The following is a 22026-nucleotide window of genomic DNA, read 5'->3' as shown; positions in this document are numbered from 1 at the left end:
AGGTGTTGTTGAAATTTAATTTTGCAAAACTTAAAGCACTTAGCAGGTGTGCTTTGCTTTGCCACAATAATGTACACTCACTGGTCAACCAGAGGGTGCTCCGATGACACCGAGGGTGGCATGGGTGTGCCAGCCAGAGGGTGGCATGGGTGAACCAGAGTGCCAGTGTTGACAGAGGATGGCAGTGCTTTGCCCCAATAATGTACCCTGGTGAACCAGAGGGTGCTGTGATGACACAGAGGGTGATATGGGTGAGCCAGAGGGTGACATGGGTGAACAAAGAGAGTGCCAGTGGTGACAGAGGGTGGCAGGGATGAAGAAAGGCTTGCAAACAGGCTGGGCACGTATAAACAACAAGTTTGCAAACCTGGCGACCTGACAAGTAAGTTCGCAATTTGCGAAATTGCACAAAACCCTCGCGAACTTGCAGAAACCCGTGCGAACACAAAAAAATAAAAAATCCGCAAAATCCGCGAGGATTCGCAGATTTTGCGGATTTTCGCAATCCGCAAATTCGCAAATCCGCAAATTCGCGGATTGCGAATCCGCAAAATCCGCCCATGCTTAGAAAAGGGAAGGTTTAGGGACTGGCAAGTGGGTGCACTTGCCCAGTCAGTGTGACAGTGCCAGACTGCACACAAGCTCTGCAATGGCAGACCTTAGATACATTTTACAAGGCTGCTTCTGTGGGTGGCACAACCAGTGCTGCAAGCCCATTAGCAGCATTTGGATTTACATGCCCTGGGCACTCTGGTGCACTGTACTAGGGTCTGACAGGTAAACCAAATAATCAATCATGGAATCAAAAATTAATACATTCATTTACAGTAGTGAACACGTTGGCACTGGACAGCAGTGGCACAGTGCCCAAAGCATCTAACACCAGCAAAAACACATGAGGCAACAAAAAAAAGGAAGGGAGACCAACGCCAATGGTGCCAGGTCTGACTAGAGGCAAGGGTCCCTATGTGTCACAAGTACCTACCTGTGCCAACTAGAGACCCCCAAATCTAACATTGTGTGATCAGCGGTGGGAATAGGACTTGTTTTTGCGCAGTACCACAGCGACAACTGGCTACATTACAAAACTCTGTATTTTAGATAGTCACATGGAAATGGATTATTGTTTCTAAGTTGGTTCTACAAGTCATTTCTTTGGAAATGTGTTTCTTGTGCACTATGAGTTGTGTGTCCAGCCAAGGACAGAAACCAGAGAATCTGGAGGAGAGACTGCCCTTGAGCCATTGCGCTGGTTCTTGGGTTTGCCTACAGTGGGGACTTAATTGGTATGGAGTCACTAGTACGGGAGGGTAGATCATCCCCTAAGTGCAGTGTGAGTTTTCTGGATTCACCAGTAAGGATGGGACCCAGCGGTGGCAGCAGAAGTGTGTCCAGTGCATGTATTCCCCGTCCCGTTCCCAGAGTATGATACCTGATGCTCAGTAAGAGGGGTGCAGATTGAGATTCAGGGGCAGTAGATACTGTCCCACCGGTCTGGGGGTGTGTGTGGATGAATGGTGTGTTGCACTGGACAAGTGAGTGTGAATTCTCTGGAATAATGAGCTTGCATGCTGGAGTAACCCTTGAGGGATGGTGAAGGTATCTTCCAACCCAGGGTGGTGAAAGATGTTCAGAGTTAGGTGCTGTTATAGTGAGGAGGTTGCAAGGCCTCACATCATGACCAGCGAGGAAGGTGTGAGACTGGGCCGTATTCCGAGCCTCAATCTGTCTCCAGTACTGGATGGTTCTTAGATGGAACACCAGGAAAGAAACCTAGTCTGTCCTGTTTGACTGTTCTGTGTGGGGGATCTCCCCGTATTAGAGCATCTGAAGAGGCATTTGAGAGTGATTCCAAAAGGAGTGGCTGCGGGGTCTTCCAGCCCAGAGTGGTGGAAGAGGTTCAGAGTAGCTCAGCTAGGTCCCGGTGTAGGGGCTGACATCCTGTCTCAGAGGAGAAAGAGTGGTGGGACTGTGTTTCTCCAGGTGCCTGAAACCCTGTCTCAGGGCCTGGATGGGTTTTTTAGGGAACACCAGGTTGGGAGCCTAGGCTGTACTTGTGGGCCATTTGAGGAGGATCTCCCAGTGTCTAGAGAAAGTGGAGCCTCTGTAAGCAAAGCTCCATTAGTTCTGGTACCTGGCAGTACCGCTCTAGTTGGGAGGGTGCAGAAGTCCAGATGAAGGAGTGAGAGGAGGAAAGAGTCCCTAGTGGGAACCAGTGGGTTACGGGCCAGCCAGAAAGGCTGTGTCGCCAATGATTGACCATGGTGACACCACCTCTGTCCTGGGGGATCTGCACGCACTGTCAGGTGGACAGGAGGTTGTGAGATCTGCGCCAGGCAGACTGTCACAGGACACAGTAGTTATGTGTCACCCTTGTGAAGTCCTGGTTCGCCAGGCATCTGACCAAAGGGTAGCAGCGTCCCTGGGTTGGGGAGCCAGGTTCAGGTCTTTGCCTGTCCTGGAAAGCAGGGCAACTGTAATCAGTGTCCTGGCCGGTTTGCCTTCTAGGGGTACCCCTGTGAACACAGGTGGGGCTCATCTTATGTGAAGAGACCCTGTGTTTCCCAGAAGGGGTGGTGCAGGCCTAGCAGGGATCTTTAGTGTCCTTAGCTGAGTGTTGTAGTACAACTCTGAGAGCAGGTGGGGCCTATCTTAAATGAAGCAATAAACGGACATTATACATTGATGCGTGAGGTTAAGGTGGTGTCATGGCATTGTATGTAAGGAGTTCCTAAACCTATGACACACCCTTTGGGAGCATACATGAAGAGCTGTATGGGCCACCTTAAATCAATCAATCAATCAATCCATTTGTAAAGCGCGCTACATACCCGTGAGGGTCTCAAGGCGCTGGGGGGATGCTACTGATCGATGAGCCAGGTCTTGAGAAGTCTTCTGAAGGCCAGCAGGTCCTGGGTCTGTCCTAGGCTGGTAGGGAGAGCGTTCCAGGTCTTGGCGGCGAGGTAGGAGAAGGATCTGCCACCGGCGGTGGTTTTCCGGATACGAGGAACTGTGGCGAGGGCGAGGGTGGCAGAGCGGAGGTTGCGGGTGGGGGTGTGGAAGCTGAGTCGGTTGTTGAGGTATGTTGGTCCAGTGTTGTGTAGTGGTTTGTGTGCGTGGGTGAGGAGTTTGAAGGTGATTATCTTGTTGACTGGGAGCCAGTGTAGGCTTCTCAGGTGGGGTGTGATGTGGCTGCATCGGGAGACGTCGAGGATCAGCCGTGCCGAGGCGTTCTGGATTTGTTGAAGTCGTCTCAGGAGCTTGGTTGTTGTTCCTGAGTAGAGGGCGTTCCCGTAGCTGAGTCTGCTGGTGATGAGGGCCTGGGAGACGATTTTTCTTGTTGTGGGAGGGATCCATTTGAAGATCCTGCGGAGCATCCGGAGGGTGTTGAAGCAGGACGCGGAGACGGTGTTGACTTGCTTGGTCATGGAGAGGGTGGAGTCGAGCATGAACCCCAGGTTGCTTGCGTGGTCGGTGGGTTCCGGGGCTGTGCCTAGCGATGTGGACCACCAGGAGTCGTCCCAGGCTGATGGGGTGGGTCCGAGGATGAGGACCTCCGTCTTGTCTGAATTCAGCTTCAGTCTGCTGTCCTTCATCCATTCAGCGATGGCCTTCATTCCTCTGTGGAGGTTGGCTTTGGAGGTGTGGAGGTCTTCGGTGAAGGATATGATCAGCTGGGTGTCGTCGGCGTAGGAGATGATGTTGAGGTTGTGCTGTGTGCGACGTGGGCGAGAGGTGCCATGTAGATGTTGAACAATCGTCGGGCTAAGGGATCCTTGTGGGACGCCGCAGATGATCTTGGTGGTTTTTGAGTGGAAGGGTGGGAGGCGGAAGCTCTGGGTTCTGCCAGAGAGGAAGGATGTGGTCCAGGCCAGGGCCTTCTCTTGAATTCCGGAGTCATGGAGGCGCGCTTTTAGGGTGCGGTGGCACACCGTGTCGAAGGCAGCTGACAGGTCCAGGAGGATGAGGGCGGCTGTTTCTCCTTTGTCCATAAGGATCCTGATGTCGTCGGTGGCGGCGATGAGGGCAGTCTCGGTGCTGTGGTTGCTGCAGAAGCCGGATTGAAGCTAATCGCATGATATAATAAACTTTAACTACAGAAAATATAGAAAAGAAAAAGAATACCATAATACAGATTATATATTGACAGTATGCATCTACTAATATTGTACAACAGCATTGTTCAGGTTCGTCCCCTTAAGGGATTATTTGTCCGAGCAGATATTACCATGATGTGGACAGGCGGTGGGCCTACCCCCCACTCTAAGATCCGTTGTTCATGGCCGCTTATGTGACTTGAAGTATAGATCAAGGCTGTCCCACATATGTCTGAGGGGGGGTTTCCATGGTGAATTTTGGAGAGCAATGTTGTCAGCACCCCTTAGATTGGAGACCCAGTTTAGCCAGCATTTAATAGGTCTAAGAGGGCACTGTCCTTATCGCTCAGTGAGTCTACCCTGAGGAAGCCAAATGTCAGCGTAGAAAGTTCCCTTTTGAGGGAACATGAAAATAGTTGAGAAATAAAATGTAATACCCTGTCCCAAAAAGGTACCACACAGTTGCAGAATAGTATCAGATGTGCAAGGTCCCCTCTCTCTTCCATACAATTCAAGCAGCTAGGGTCCTCACAAATCTTGAAAAAGTGTAGGCGGGCTGGTGTCCAATAAGCCTTATGTAGGAACCGGTATCTTGTTTGTGAAAGGGCTGGTGAAACTTTATTCCTGGAGACAGAACTCCATGTTTTTGTCCAGTCAGCTTCAGATATCAGGGAAGAAGAGTGTGAGTCCCAAAATGAGATAAGCTTCTTATTTAAGGCAGGTTGTTTTGGGCGGAGTAGCTTGTTGACCCATGAAACCTGGTGACCCAACTTATTTATCTTCTCTACATATTGTGGGAGGGAAGGGGGTGAGGGCAGTAGTTTAGCTTTCATTAGTGCTGCCTTTACTTTTGAAAATTTGTAAAACTCCAGGGAGTCCAGATTATATTTAGTATGTAGGCCTTTTAATGTAAAGGGGTATGCTGAGTGAAATGGTTGGTGTGGAAAGAAGATACCTCTAACAAACCAGGCCTCATTATGTAGAGTACTCCCTTTGTATATAGTAATATGGTTGTACCATAGTGACACAAGATTAGATCGTTTAATGCTGATGTCTAATTTTTTATCCAATTTCAGTAGGGCAGATTTTGTGTTCTTAAATATGGCTTTTGAACAGTTGACATTCGAGAAGTTAGGGGTAAGAAGGGCAGCTGGGGCAAGATTATTAAGCAAGGAGTTTTCAATTTCAAGCCAGACTGGTGTATACTCCGCGGGTGGTACAAGCCAGTACGAACCCTGTTTAGCTAAGAACGCTGCTTGGTAAAGTTTAAAGTCTTCTAGGTTGACCCACCTGCTCCCCCAATGGATTTATCCAATCTGAGTTTTTCAGACCAATTCTGGCATTTTTCCCTTGCCATAGAAATTTGAATATGAGGATGTCTAACTTATGGTAGAAATCCTCAGTCAATAGGAGAGGTAGCATTGTGATTAGGTAATTCACTATGGGCGTAATCATCATCTTGATGGTTTCGATTCTGCCCCACCACGTGATGAATTTTGGGGACCATGCATCTAGGAGATCTTCCATTTTCCCCAGAGTGATGGACTCATTCTGTTGAAGAGACTCTAAGATAGTGCTGCTGAATTCTATCCATAGATATTGGATAAATCCCGACTGCCATGCAAGGCTCGAGTCTCCCGGTATCTCCCTGGTACAGTGAATGTTCAAGGGCTTAACTTCGGATTTGTCTCTGTTTAGCTTATAACCAGAGTGAGATTGATAAACTTCTATGGATCGCATCAGGGCCTTAACAGAAGGGCTCGGATCCTCCGTAACAATGAGGATATCATCCGTATAGGCAGCCAGTTTCACCTGAGAGTCCTTAAAACTTACTCCTTTTATTTTGTTATTACACTTAATACCCTGAATAAATGGCTCAAGTGCTAGGAGAAAGAGGGAGGGAGAAAGAGGACAACCCTGCCTAGTTCCTTGCTCGAGTGTAAAGGCATTCAAGAGGGTTCTATTGATCTCTATGCAGGCTGTAGGTGCTTAATACATAGCCACCTCTCCTCTGTGTGGTAGGAAATTGCCCTTCCACCCGCATACATCAATCGCCCCTGCTTCTGCCGCCTCCTCTGTGTCCTGCCTGCTCCATCATGCAATGAATATGTCCAACGGCTCTCCCCACAGTGTGTGATCAGACGCCTTCTAGCCTCCCCTCTTCTCTCTGTGTAAAAGCTGCATGTGACAAAGATACAAGAGCGCATTGCTATTAGAAGTCAATACATTACAAACCTAATCAATGGACACACCTCACAAATAATATATAGAATTCAACACTCGGCCTCCAAGGTTCCAGGAAGGTTGGGACTCCCGCCTCCTTTAATGATACGAGGCAGCAGTCTGGGGTTAGTGAGGCTTCTGAACCCTCCCCACTATTTGATGAGGCGTCACTGATATGCCCTCAGCCCTGGGCACATCAGGATTTAAAACTGATGCACCCAAGTCAAATGCTATCCCCCTCGGCATGAGGGGGTGCACCCCACAGCACTTTGTTGGGTGAGAAGGTGATGCCCACAGAACAGTGACAACTTCAGCCCAGCACAATTAAGCTCAGACAGCCCGATGGCAAAGTAACTAGTGCATGTCTAACTCCTGGCTGTCTGACCTGAACAAAAAGAGCGTCTGTCAGACTGACAGTTGATCAGCCTGACGGACACTCTTTATGTCTGCTTAAAAGCTGGGAGTGTGGTGCAGGCCTCCACCCTTAAGGACGGGTCGCTGATGGTAAAGGCATACTCCTACTGCCAGCCCACTTCTCATCCATCTTACTCTGGTGCCTACGTCAGTGTACCTCCATCACTTTCCGAGCCACTGCGATGGCTCTCTTGGCCAGCAACATTGCCCAACTCACAAGCCACATCTAGCAGTGCTCTGTCTTATCCAGCCCTCTCCAGTGAACATGCCGGGACCCTCATCTCCTACCCCTTGCAGAATTATGCTACACCGGGCACACCCATGCCACATGTAAAACTCTGCTTCATCAGGTCCAGGTCTGGGCTGTGGGCACTTGGCTATTGTACTTTCTCTGTGTCAGACAGACTCCAAGCAGATATATATATATACAGAACAGAAATCCCTCACTAGATATTTGGAGGTGGGGAGAGTTCCGCGCGGCTTGCGGATTATGCTGGCCCCCAGCTTCGAGAACCCCGACCCGAAAATGCTCCATGAATGGGCGCAATGCAATCTGGACAATTCAAGTCGCCTAATTCGGATACTTGTACAGTATGCTGAAAGTGATGGTGCTAAACTCCAGATACAGATCAGAGAATTAAATGAACAAATCAAAGCACTGAATGAGGAGGATTTGGAGAAAAAACTAAGAGATGACATGACAATGAGACTGGCTAAGGAAGAAGATATAATTAAAAAGAGAAAAACTTTTAAATTCCAAAGGGACAAATTGGACTATCAAATGGGCGTATTTACACATTTTCAATGAAGTTTGATCCCCGGCAACGAATAAAATGCCGAAACAAGCACAGGCGACAACCAGTCAGAAACATCTTTCAATATCCTCCACAGACATCAGTACGGTTCCCAGCAGTGACCCCGAGGCAGAACAGAGATCAACATTGGAGCAGTTGGGGTTTACAAAGCGGTCGTTAGGTCAGGAGGTGGAGTGCCTGCAACACGACCGCAAGAAATCACTAAGATCCCATGCCTCCAACTCCGGCGCAACCAAAGGAACAATGCCAAGCGCAACCAACGGAGAAAATGCAGGACAGCCAAATCAAGGAGCAAAAAAGAAAACTTACAAAAGATGGAATCGCCGCTAAATTCACAAGTAAGTGAAAATATGACTATTGTGAATTTAACCAATATGCAATTAAGTCCCAAAGAACAGAGAATACTATCATTGGGGTTATCATTTTGTCCACCATGCACTTTTGACTACGCTAAGACCAGAATGGACATTTTTAAATTTGTTAGAACATTAAAACTCAGGAAGCTATTTCTGGTCAATAAACAAAAGACACGTAAGCCTCCAGATATAAATATAGTGGAGGGAACCAACTTGTCGGTAAGGGAATATGAGTTGCAATGCGACTTACAAGACCTTTTAAATGAAGGGGATCTGGATAATATTCAAGAAACGGTGAATACAACTGTAACGAACAATCCAGGGAACACCCCATTCAAGCCCAAATCAACATTTAACCTGGTGATGGCACATGATAATATTGATGTGTTCAGTGACATGATAACAACTGAGATTAAGAAACTACATAAAAAGACTATGATGGAAAACAAAAGAACAACAAAGTATAATAATTCCTTTGGCAGCCTAATGAAAAAACTTCAAGAGGATGAGAAGACAGTCATTAGGCAATCAGACAAAGGGGGCAACATTGTCCTCTGGCCAATGAACTTATATCTGGAGGAAGCACTTAAACAACTAAGTGACAGATTGTGCTATAGCAGGAGTGATGGACAGGCATTTAAACTAGCATGGGAAAAGCTCAATACAAAGCTTTACTCATGGAGAGGCCAAGGACTCTTGAGTGGAGATGAATTGAAATTTTTAAAGACTAACCATCCGATAATCCCGGTGTTCTATCTGATCCCAAAGATCCACAAGGATAGTATTAAACCACCGGGCAGGCCCATTATTTCGGCACGCGGTCGGACATTTGAAAATGTGTCCCGATACATTGATCATTTTCTCCAAGAATTTGTAAAATCCCTGCCGTCCTACATCAGAGACACTATGGACTTTTTGCAGAAAATTAAAACAATAGTGTGGAAAACTGAATATCTATTGATCACACTAGATGTAACTGCTCTCTATAGGAGCATTAACCATGTTGATGGGGTGAGGGCAGTTAAATACTTTCTCAGCAAAAGACCAGTGTGTATGTTGGAGCATAACAAAATGTTGTTAGAGATGCTGGAAATGTGTTTGAATAACAACTATTTTCTTTTCCAAAATCAAACGTTCCAGCAGTTGCGGGGAGTGGCAATGGGTGCCTGCTTCTCCCCCAGTTACTCATGTCTACACATGTCTACACATGGGGCTGAGGGAGGAGCAGGTCCTGGACAATGCATTTGAAGAGATCATGTCCAACAAAGTGGTAGCATGGTACAGATTCATAGACGATCTGTTTATAATATGGAAGGGGTCAACGAGTGAAGCAGAACAATTCATTAGTGACATCAACAATAATGAACTGAACTTAAACTTCACAGGGACTATAAGCAAGAACAAAGTCAATTTTCTAGACGTAGAGGTATATATAGAAGGAGGGGAACTGCAGACCAAATTACACCATAAGGAAACTGCGGGCAATACAATCCTCCATGCGTCTAGCCAGCACCCCAACCATTTAATCCGAAGCATCCCCTACGGGGAGATGCTGAGGATTAGAAGAATCTGTAGCACAGATGCGGCCTGCCTAATAGCACAAAATGAGAGCAAAACAAGGTTTTTACAAAGGGGCTATACAGAGAGTTTGGTGCTAAAAGCAATGGAAAGGGCTAACAAAGTAAGAATGACCCCTCCTGCGGAGGCAGGTGTGGAGGCAGAACATATAGCGACAAAAAATGCTGGGTGCCAGCCAAGACTCATTATAGAATATAGTCGCCAACACAGGCAATTACAAAATATTGTCAAGAAAAATTGGCGTATAATCACAGGGGACCCTGTGATTGGAAAAACAGTGGCGGATTATCCAGCAATAACATATAGTCGCGCCCGATCCATGAATGACATGTTGGTAAAGAGCAGTCCAGAAGTATCAATCAGGGATAACTGGCTAGGAAAAAGCAAGGGTTTCCTAAAGTGTGCCGTGTGCAAGGCGTGTACCATAGGAAAAAACAAAACAACATACAGCTCTCCATTTAGTGAGGCTGAAATTCCTATCACCAAAAAGATAACATGTAAATCAGATCATGTTATCTATGCATTGGAATGCGTTTGTGGGCTGTGTTACGTGGGTAGCACCAAGCTACAAGTTCATAAGCGTATATTGCAGCATATGAGAGCAGTAACCAACAAAGATGAAGCCTACCCTGTGGCGAGAAATGTGAACTTATGCCACAGGGGGGATGTGAACTGTCTCAAATATTATGCAATAGACATGGTACAGCCTTTACGAAGAGGGGGCAACATAGAAGCACGTTTGAGATTACTGGAAACCCGTTACATTTTGGAGCTCGACAGCAAGACACCATATGGCCTTAACGCGACGGAAGATTTATACACATGTCTGTAATTAGAAAAACATAATAAGACAAGTGTTATGAATCTGTCAAGAGTTGCATATGCCCAATAAGAAATTCTGGGGTATAAAAGTCGTCAAACGAATAAACCATCTAGTACTGCCAGGTTTTTAAAATTTATTAGTTTAATCACACATTATGGGTAAACCACATAATTTCTTTTTAGGGTGCAGGAATAACACAAAAATTCCCAAGCAGTATAAAAGCAGTAATCCTATAGTTAACAATGCCCACTGGGGCTATATATCTAAATCCTCTCACAGTACGAAATTCCACATTGAAGAGAGTTCAGTGGCCAAATATGCACTTTATCTTGCCAACTTTGCACAAAAATTACCCTTTCATATAAAATTAATTTTTGTAATATTTTAAAGGGTGTGTATATATATGATGAAATATTGAAATCGATGTTGATGTATATAGATGTCATAACCAGTACGTTGATAAATATTTTATGATTGCAACTTTGCACATATTTATACATATTTTAAATATTTATCCTATTTATTGTGTATTTTGCACATGTCTGTGGAGTAGTAATTAATGAGGAAATGGTTAAGAATGAAAATACAACTGTAAATAATTCTTTGAATGCTTGCGTTAAAAACTTTGGATTAGGCTGAAGTATTTTGTTTATTTCTATGGGCTTGGGAGCATGTGAGTTTTCCTGCACTACAAATCACGAGGTGAATTGCGACCATGTCATGTGATCAAGGGCTCCAGGGCCCGAAACGCGTCATGGCGGACAAGAGGGTGCACAAAAAATAAATAAGCGCTGAAACTAACCTGATTGGGTCCGTTTCGTTATTCTGGTTCCAGTTTTCTTGGGGCGGGCAACGAAGTTCTGGGCATATATATATACATATATATATATATATATGTATATATATATATATATATATATATATATATATATATATATATATATATATATATATATATATATATATATATATATATATATATATATATATATATATATATATATATATATATTAAGGTAGTTAGAGTTAGGACCTATTATCCATAGGAAATTCGTAACAATCTATTCCCAATAACTTTAGTGCCGGTTACTGAATCTTCGCAAAATTTTCAAAACTAGTGGGGCGCTGTGGTTTGCTCTTATCATGAAAGTTTCGGGATGATTCGGTAAGTGGGGGCAGAGAAAAAAAAATAATTAAAAAAAATAATAATAAATATATATATATGCTTTTTTTTGCCCTGGGGGTCCTTCTGGGACCCCCTTAGCAGACCTACGGGGTAAGGGTGTTTCAACCCTGCCCCCTCTTCTTGTTTTATGACTTCATTTTACTGCCATCTTGTGCCTCGCTTCTACCGAGGCACAAGATAGCTGCCAACAGTTCTTGGCTTAGAGTGTTCACAAACAATTACAATGCAGCTCGTAATCGGCAGGGTGTGCGGATCCTAATCTGTAGGGTGCGCGCATCCTAATCTGTAGGGTGCGTGGATCCACCGCGGCCATAGATATATATGTGTTTTTACTTTTAATTTTCTCAGCAACTACTGAATGGATTTACACCTTTTAACTAAAAGGCCTCTTTCTGAACCAAGGGCTACCTCTTTGCCAAATTTGGGGTAATTCCGTTCAGCAGTTCTGTAGTGTAGTTCCTATTTTTCCAATAGGCTCTGCACATTGGAATAACATAAACAGCAGTGTAGACGTAGAACTGAGGTCATCTAGGTCTCTACTGACTATGGTAAACTTAATTTAGGTTTGCGCCAGCTAGCTCAGAGGTCACTTGAAACTTTCTTGAATGAATAGGGAGGGACAAGCTCCCTTGGCTCAGACAAGAAGGGATTCAGTTTCCGACAACCGCATAAACATGACAACTTTGCTCCCTCAGAATAAGAGTATATCTCTAGAGTTGTGGGAAAACAATAGACAGCTATTTCACTCAGTCAGCAGTGCATACTTAGTTTCACCAGAATGCAGAGAAATAGAGAGACAGGTGTTTTCAATAAAAAGGTGTTATTTATTGAGCAGTCTTCCTTCTCATGCAAGAGAAATGAATTGCCACAATTGCAATACTTAAAGTAAAGTAAAGTGCGTACAGTAAAAGTAGTATTATGAAATAATACTGTAAAAGCATTGATATGGTTTCTTAGCCATATGATACTTTAAAATGGATATAATATATACATACTTAAATACATTGACTAACGTACTCAACTGGTGCTTCTAACTAAGCCTACCCCGGTGTACCTGACCTAAGCCTAATACGTGGGATGGGACGAGTGAGTAGCAGTTTTAAGTTAAGTTGGTTAAGATAATTTTGCCAAGAATCTGCATCAAGAATTCTCTTAAGGGTTTAGTCAGCTCTGTACCTTGGTAATAGAATGTGGGAGGTCTGGTATCTCTTTCCTCAGGACTTGATATCCCAGCAACCCGCAAGGGTAGGCTGGAAACACCGGAGCAGGATTTTCTCGGCTGGAGAAAAAGACAGCGTCTTTCTCGGTGCGTCAAACAGGAGGGGCGGCTTCCGTGGGCATTCGCATCAGCTGGGCTCTCGGGCAAGTAGATGGCCGCTCTGCTCCAAACCACTGTGTGTTTGCTTAAGGCAACTGTTGGTATTTTATACCTGGAAGGTGCCGAGTTTGACGTAAGGTTGGGCATAAGACGTCACTAAGAACTAACAGTTCTTTCTGGACTCCAGGAGTTCTTGTTCAAATCAAAACAAAAGCAGGGGGGGTTTCCCGGGTTGCTGGAGGCTTGGATTGTTTAAAGAACGTGTTGTGCTTTCTAGGAGTCGATGGGAGTAGCCGTGCTGTGCTTTGGATTGCATGGGCTATTACTGAATATGAATCTGATTCTTATGCCTTTATCAGGATATTATTGATTATAACCTCACAAAGACATAAATCGGGAATATAGAATTAGGGTCCTAGATATAAACACAACACCCACTCCATGGATTGATGTCCATCATTACTAAAAACTAAGCAATAGTAAACATTCAATGATGCATGTGTTTTTTCCGACCCACCCCAAAATACATATTTCGCATTTTGAAATGGTATAAGGTAAATACACGAAAAATGAGTGTTTGTACTGTACACTTATCAAGCAGTGTCATCATTCAGATAAATGCATATATATATCAGCTGAATGGATTGCGAAAATTACACATGAAATGGCTCTAAATACAGAAAAGAAGGTCGAGACCATTTCATCACATATTTATACAAATTGCTGTATATGTGCTAGAGGCTGAGGTAAAAAATTGTCTCTAGTATCCTAAAATAGAAGCTCTGTTCTCTAAGAATAGTTCTACTTTAAGTAGAGTACCATGTGCCAAAATAAAAGGTAAATATTTTGAAAATATGGGCAAAAATAATTTCGCTTTCAGGGGAAAAGTTCCAAATATTTTCTGTAGCTTTGTTTATCAAAAACTGAAGGCCGAATTCAAAGTTCAGAGAACGCTGTGTGCTCATTGTTTTTCTCCTTGATTGAAGAGAACATTATTTCAGACAGACCCGCAAAAAATTGTTCTACCACATCAGGTGAAAGTTCGACCAAGTTCGAAAATACTGCAACTGTGCAGTTCTCTGCGTGATTGCTATCATCAATGGTTGGATCAGCAATGCTCACAGAATGCTGTACCTGTTTGGTACTGCTTTCCTCTCGTACCTCACCGCCACCTACTGGTAGTGGTGAAGTCTCAACGAATGCTGTCATCAGAATCGGTAGCCGCTGGGGACAACACGATGCATGAGTCGTTACAGGACCTAGCAAAGTATTGTTATCCATTGGTACTGCTGATTGTAGTGTAAGACAGATGTCCAACACGCATTCTTCTCCGCATAGCAGACATCGAAGCACAGGAATGATGCAATCTTGCCAGATCGGTCTGAATGAAAGAAACCAGGTTGTATTCAGATCTCTTAGCCGGGCCAATCCGAGGACCTTAGTGATACGGTCTCTGTATCGTATTGCTAGGATCGTTTCTTCCATCGTTGCTAGAGTCTTGCCTGTGGATTGGCTTGCCATATCGGAGCAGAAGGAGCAAAAATAAAACTCCTGCCATGAGTCCCAAGATTAAGGGTAGGCCGCCGAAGACAGAATAGACAAAATTCGGGAAGATGCCCAGAACTGTTTCAAAGGGTGCTAACAGTCCCGAAAAAATTGTCTTAAATACATGTGTGATGCCACTGGTATCAGACATGTTTAAAATTTGGCTTAACACTTCTACGAAATGTACGGGGCAATTTGTTAATAAAAGGGTATGTATCTCTGCTGCTGTCCTTGCAACTTGAAGATCATATGTTTCTTTTGATGACGTTAAAGGCACAGTTGTTTGTAAAAGAATAGACTTCATTCTGCTTAAAGTATCAATTCGAATAGAAGAGATATTCAACCGAGGCCATAACGCAGCCCCCATATCTGGATTGCTGTGTGGATACAATACTTGCATACAGCAAATGGCCCTGGAAGTTACAGTTGTCAGATAGGCTTTTCCTGACAGCATGCCACAACAGCTGTGGTCACTTATTAAAATTTAACTACCGTTAGAAAGTGGTCTAAAAAATGGCTCTATCTGTTTTGCAGGCGTGCCATGCAGGTGACATGAAAGGTTGTTTGAAGACCCTTCGCAGGCCCCATGCAAATTAATTCCTTGACACAGAAGTGTACCGCTTAGTGATTTTTTACCAAGGTTGCCCACTGTCGCCGTTGCTCTTTAATCTATACATCGAACCATTGGCTACTTTGATCAGAGAACACCCACAGATTTCTGCTTTTAAATACCAAAACTGGGTAAAGAAAGTAGCATTATATGCTGATGACTTAATGGTTTTCACAACAAATTATGAAGGTGCCTATCAAGCATTAGATGAAATAATGAATGACTTTGGTAAAGTCTCGGGCTACTTAACAAACAAAGAAAAAACTGAAACAATGAGCTGGAACTGTAACCCAATTTCACCATACAGTAGGGACAAACTAAAATATCTAGGAATCACCTTGGTAAAAGAAATGGAGAAAGTTCTGCATCTAAATTTAATGATAATTGCTAAAGAAATGAGAAGGCTATTTAAATCATGGTCAGGTTTACCATTAACTTTCCTAGGACGATCCAACATAATAAAAATGTCTATTATCCCAAAATTCACATACCTTTTCAACACCATACCATTGGAATTTAAAAAAGAACTCATGAAGAAGATTCAGGGCGAAATTGCAAGTTTTATCTGGGCCTCCAAAGGAACGAGAATAGCCTGGAGTAAACTTAGGAGAAAGAAAGATCAAGGAGGAATAGCCAGTCCTGACTTATTTGAATATTACAGATCCTTCCAATTCAAGAATTTTAGATCATTATTGAGGAAATATCAAGAATATCCAAGTTTCTTACAAAATATGACCGAGGAAACTGACCATTACCTGTTTAAATTCGGACACCCGAAATTCTTCAAAAAAATAAAATTGAAGATTCTATGTAACGCTGCTAGACTCTGGTTCCAAATAAGAAGCACAGTAAAAATCCCGTATTATAGCACAAAAGCACCGATATGGGATTCTCTAGGGTTACCGGAATGTTTAAAAGATTCTTTAGCAGTGCCACTTAAAGTAGCAGGAATAGTAACATGGGGACAATTGCTAAAAGGAAATGAAATAATTCCATGGAATTCGTTATACGAACTTACAGACGGTAAAATATCGAAATTTAAATATTACCAACTAATAAACTGGGCAAAATCGTTACAGGAGAAAAATACGGGAAACGAGATACTTGAAAATGAAATGACAAGAACCACAGCTATAAAAAAAGAAATATCAAAGTGGTATTGGTCACTTATTGAATTAGGAGAGGAAGACTTTATAATCCCGGAAAAAATATGGAGGAAAGACATACCTGCTCAAGAGATAGATCTGCAACTGGTATGGCAAGAATCTATGAGAAAATGCTGGTCCTGTATAAAGTCAGCACCTTTAAGAAGGAACCATCTGTTTACAGTACATCGTGCTTATTGGACCCCAAAGAAATTGTCTAAATTCAAGGGATCCAATGCAAAGCTATGCCCCAAATGCGGAGAAACAAGAGCGGACGACATCCATATGTTTGAAAAATGCCCCGCAATAACAAAGTACTGGGAGGAGATTGGTAAGACAGTGAATATGATACTAGGAACCAACATAACTGTGAGTACTACTCTCATATTCTTTGGGATACAAAGCAGCATAGATGCTGATAGTAATAAATTAAATAAAAAACAGGAAAGTTTACTTTTTGTATTAATACTACTAGCCCGGAGAGAAATCTGCATTAATTGGGTGAAACCGGTTGCCCCAAGTTACACAAATTGGTTAAATTATGTCATTAAAATTAATAACTTTGATAGAAACATAGGATACTCGAAGAGAACAAACTTTTGGGAAATTTGGGAGCAATATTTTCAAAGTAACTAAAATCTTCTAATAGGTCATGAATAATAAATCCAATGATTAACGCGATAACCTTTAATACCAGGCAGAAATGGTTCTGCCGAGTAGTCAAGCTGGCTAGCTCACACCACACTAACCAATGGTATTATTGGAAAGGATAAAGGGTAAGTGGAGAAAAAATTGATGAATCTAAACAGCGAAAGGGATACTCCCCATAAAAGACAATTCCGAAAAGCGATGGGGCTGTGAAGGCAAAGTTTCCTAGAAAGATCATCAGTTTCTCCAGAAACCTCCTTATCTATACAATCGCAAAATGAGGATACAAAAAAAAAAAAAAAAAAAAAAAACTCCTGCCACGAGTCCCAAGATTAAGGGTAGGCCGCCGAAGACAGAATAGACAAAATTCGGGAAGATGCCCAGAACTGTTTCAAAGGGTGCTAACAGTCCCGAAAAAATTGTCTTAAATACATGTGCGATGCCACTGGTATCAGACATGTTTAAAATTTGGCTTAACACTTCTACGAAATGTACGGGGCAATTTGTTAATAAAAGGGTATGTATCTCTGCTGCTGTCCTTGCAACTTGAAGATCATATGTTTCTTTTGATGACGTTAAAGGCACAGTTGTTTGTAAAAGAATAGACTTCATTCTGCTTAAAGTATCAATTCGAATAGAAGAGATATTCAACCGAGGCCATAACGCAGCCCCCATATCTGGATTGCTGTGTGGATACAATACTTGCATACAGCAAATGGCCCTGGAAGTTACAGTTGTCAGATAGGCTTTTCCTGACAGCATGCCACAACAGCTGTGGTCACTTATTAAAATTTAACTACCGTTAGAAAGTGGTCTAAAAAATGGCTCTATCTGTTTTGCAGGCGTGCCATGCAGGTGACATGAAAGGTTGTTTGAAGACCCTTCGCAGGCCCCATGTAAATTAATTCCTTGACACAGAAGTGTACCGCTTAGTGATTTTTTACCACTAAGAAATACCTCATTGTTTCCTTCACTATAACATCTGTGTGTATAAGGTAAATTCCAGGTTGATTTGATGTATTCTTTACCCAACCTTTCATACTGGAATGCTGGTATATACTCTTGACAGTATTTAAACTGGAAAGTTGTTATCGGAATTGTAATCGTTCCATGTATTATCCATTCGATGACAGGTCTCTCTGACATTGTCAATGGTAATCTCTCGAGTTTTTCAATGCTCAGAATCGTATAGTCTGCTCCTTTTTGTGCCAAACTGATTTGTTTATCAGTAAGGTTAAAGATACCGAATAATGACGTTGTGTTGATTAAACGCCATGGTACGTAGCCTGAACGCAGATTTTGCAACGTCCATCCAAGCTGTACAATAGAACGTAATTGAGACTGACCATGTTGTAACATTAGTAAGTCCTTCTCTATTATATCAAACACAGACGACACAATGCTATCCAGTGAATGTATTCTGGAAGACAGAGTCGTTAACCCATTGTCCACAACAGAAAGTGATTTTTCCAAATGTATACGATCAATTTCTCGTATTTTTTCTGCTGTTGTATGAAACGTTTTTGACGCTGTTTGCGTGGTCCCATTATGAAATCACGCAAGTCAGCACCGTCTTTAAGTAAAATCAAGTGTTGCTTAATTTCAGCCAGTGTGGATTTCTGTAGCCACTCAAGGCATAGTTGCCCTACACTGTATGTTGTAACTATCCCTGGATGTTGTCTCTGGGAATATCTAGGGTCTGGTCTGGTCATTTTGAACTCCTGTGTTTTGTTCAGGAATCTATCTTGACAGTTATTTGTGTCTGTTGGCCAGATCAACCACTTTTTCCAATCAGTATGTGTTCTGTTTTGGTGTAAAATATTGGAAACGTCTATGTAATGGTGTCTTGTAATGTAATGGTGTCTTGTAAAGCGCATGTATCACCCCGCCATGGGGTATCTCAGCGCTGTAGACCGCTGGGTAACCCGTCCTGGCTTTCCCTGTGAGATGGTCCCTGCTGGGTACCTCCAAGGTGAAACCAGGCATCCCCGGTGTATGTGGGGGGCCGTTGTGGAGATAAGGCAAGCTAATGCCCAGAGTTGCCGAGTGTGATCCCTTGTTAGAGTAGGCACCGAGGCGAGAATTATCAAGTCCGCTGACCCTGGTCCACGACCCTGCCACGTCGGGAATTGAACCCTGGTCCCGGGCCGTCCTCTGATTCCGGGTCTGCCGCCTCTAACCAGTGAGCCACACCACTCCACGAGTCTATCTCCACATCAGTAGTGCTGTCACTATCAGGGATGGGTTTTGGAATAGACGGTGTATTCAAGTCTTTCATCTTAGCTAGGACAAGACAAGTAGTTTGTTGAATTTTTTCATCCAAGAATATTATTTGTTCTGGGATCATGCAAGCTCTAAACAGTGCTTCTAGGCCTTGTACTTGCCACTCTTTGGAACCCCAGATTGTTTTTGTTTCAATGGTGTTTTTCCAAAATTTGAAACCTAATGTAGACATCTTGTCATAAAAATGTTCTCAATAAATCAATTTAGTATTTGTCAACATTGTTTTCATTCCTGTTCTATTTAACATTTTAAAATAAAACGTTCTTGGATCACTGTTATTAAACCCTGAGAAGTATTTGAATTTCTCAAAAAATGTTTTCGAACTGCCTTTTGGTGGAGTTGGACAGTGTTCCCACTGGTTAAAAGATAAAACATTTCTAGGCTGAGCAGTTTTATGCAAATAGGGATCACCATAACGGTTGTAACAGTATAGCTCTTCATAATTGGATGAACCCTGCAAGTAATCATGTTCTGTAAATTTGGCTGACATTACTAAATCTGAAATCATATTATTAATGTTTTCAAAGTCCCAGTCATCAGAGAAGGTACTAGGTGTCACAAAATCACTTAATGAAATCTTTAACAGGTGAGGATACTTCAAGAGCTCGACCGGGCCGAAAATGTCATAATCAGTTCTGTCCCATGCTAACCCACCGGGTATTGGAATGGCTGTGATGTTCACTGATGACAGTTCTCTTTTCTTGATGTGAGAGGATGTGTGTGGCTTTAGGACTAAGTTGATGTTCTGACTTGCTGTGTCCATTGTACTATATTTCCCCTCAATGAATTTTCCCAAACATAGAACCATGATGAACCAAAGCAGGAGGAAAAGTACACCAAACACAATCCAAAATTCAATCCATGGTGAAATTAGATATGTCTCTTTCAGTTGGTGAAAAGGTTCAATGACTTTGTTTTTAAAACTTTTTGTTGGAGGCGTTTCTTCATGTTCGCTTGGGTCTTCAGAGAAATTGTCGAAGTTGACGAAGTAGCCTGATGCAGTTCTGTCAATTGTTGGAATTGCTTCCGGATTTTCATTTGCTTTTGCATTTTTCTTTGTTTCATTAGAATAGTCTGAGGCCACATCATTGTAGATTGGTGTTTCTTGACGAATTGGTATTATTTGGGTTTCAAGAGGCACTAGTTCCATGGCATTATTGCACAGTCCTTTTTTATTCATTGCAGATTTCTCAAATTTGATTAGTCTCTCAGCGTGAGCCTCTTGGATTGTAGCGAACTTTGGTATTCTGCTATTTCTTGGGAGTCCACTTGGCCTACTACTTATTATTGGCCACATGATTGTGGTTTTACCAGGTCGATGGATACAACTCGGTTCTCCTTTTTACCAGCAAGGTGCGGTACTACTACTGATCTTGTTCCGTTGATAGCAAAGACAGGTGCTGCTTTTCTGTATGAAGGCCCAATTTCCTTCTTTACCGCAATCTTTTCTGTGACCAGATCCCCAATCTTTGGAATCCAGACAGGTCTTGCTGGGACAGGTGGTTTTTCTTCAGTGGCTGTCGACTGTTGTTTCAACTTTATGTTACTCAGGTTTTTTCTTTTTTCATTTAAATCCTGTAAAACAGCCAAACGATCTTTGATATCAAAGGTTTTTTCTTCTACCACTGAAGTGTGACTATCAAGGTCCTTGTTAGAAAGGCGATCCTAGGGGAGAGGCAGAGGTTGTCTGGCCGACCACCCTGGGACCCACCTCTCCTTCTGGAGTTGGCCGAGCGCCATCGAGAGGCCTTCTGGCGAGGTTCCTCTCCTAGAATCGTACCAGCGAGCAATCACACCACTACAAATGGACACCACACAAGGATAGATTCTTAAAGTCTTTATCAGCAATCAAGGCAGGTTATCTCAGCAATTTATGTACAAATGGATCGAGGGATCCGTAAGGTCTCGGTAACTGTGGGAAGGGGGTAGCGGGACAGTCTTGGTACCAGCCTGGTACAGGGATACCCTGCGCTCAGCTCTCAATCCTCGAGCTGGGAGGTTCCTCGGGGTCGGGCCACGGCAGTGCCAGCAGGGCTCCGAAGATGGTTCAGCGAGGTCGGGCCGCGGCAGTGCCAGCAGGGCTCCGAAGATGGTTCAGCGAGGTCGGCCGCGGCAGTGCCAGCAGGGCTCCGAAGATGGTTCAGCGAGGTCGGGCCGCGGCAGGGCCAGCAGGGCTCCGAAGATGGTTCAGCGAGGTCAGGCCGCGGCAGCGCCAGCAGGGCTCCGAATAGGGTTCAGGCTTCCGTAGTGAGTTCGTCTCAGGGTCAGCCGCGGTTCAACCTGCAGGGCTCTCGACTCCAGGATACAACTGCCGACCTATTCCAGAGCTGCCCCAGATATAGGTCTGGAGTCCTTTGATATCCGGACCCTCGCACCTGGGGGTCAGAGGGGCCGGGATGAGAGTGTCCAGACACCCAGCAGGGGGGTGGAGCCAGCGCCCAGGGAGGCCAGAGGGCGATCGAAACCAGGCGTCCGGGGATGGCTGGAGGGCCATCAAAACTCTCCTCCTCCTTGATCCGTCAAGTGGTCGTTTTACCACCTGGTCGGATCTTGGTGCCTCGATGTCGGAGCTTCGCTGGGGCCGCGGCCGAGGTCGGGCCGAGGCCACGGGACCCGGACGTGGTAGGCCCAAGATGGAGTCGGGGCCTGAGAGGGTGGTCCGCCTAGGGGTCGGACAAGCAGCGTGGGGCGAGTAGGGGTCGCCATGTTCTGGAGGGGGAGAGCCAGGGGTCGCCATGAATGGTGGCTCTCGTGAAGGTTGGAGGGGGTAGCTTCAGGCCAGAGGACAGGGGACGATGTCCTCTAGGGCCCGCCATGCGGGAGGAGTGGGACCACGCCACGCGGCCGGGTCCAACAGTCCTGAATATGCATTCTAGTTCCGAACAATAGTTCGTATGGAGTGAGACCTTTTAGAGAGTTTCTTGGCAGATTATTAAGACTACGTTGGACACTTGTTAAATGTTTGACCCACCTATCACCCGAACC

This window comes from Lissotriton vulgaris, unplaced genomic scaffold (assembly GCF_964263255.1).
Source record: "Lissotriton vulgaris unplaced genomic scaffold, aLisVul1.2 SCAFFOLD_11064, whole genome shotgun sequence".
In the NCBI taxonomy this organism is placed as follows: Eukaryota; Metazoa; Chordata; class Amphibia; order Caudata; family Salamandridae; genus Lissotriton; species Lissotriton vulgaris.
The sequence above is the reverse complement of the archived record's forward strand: the minus strand, read 5'-3'. Positions refer to the sequence as shown.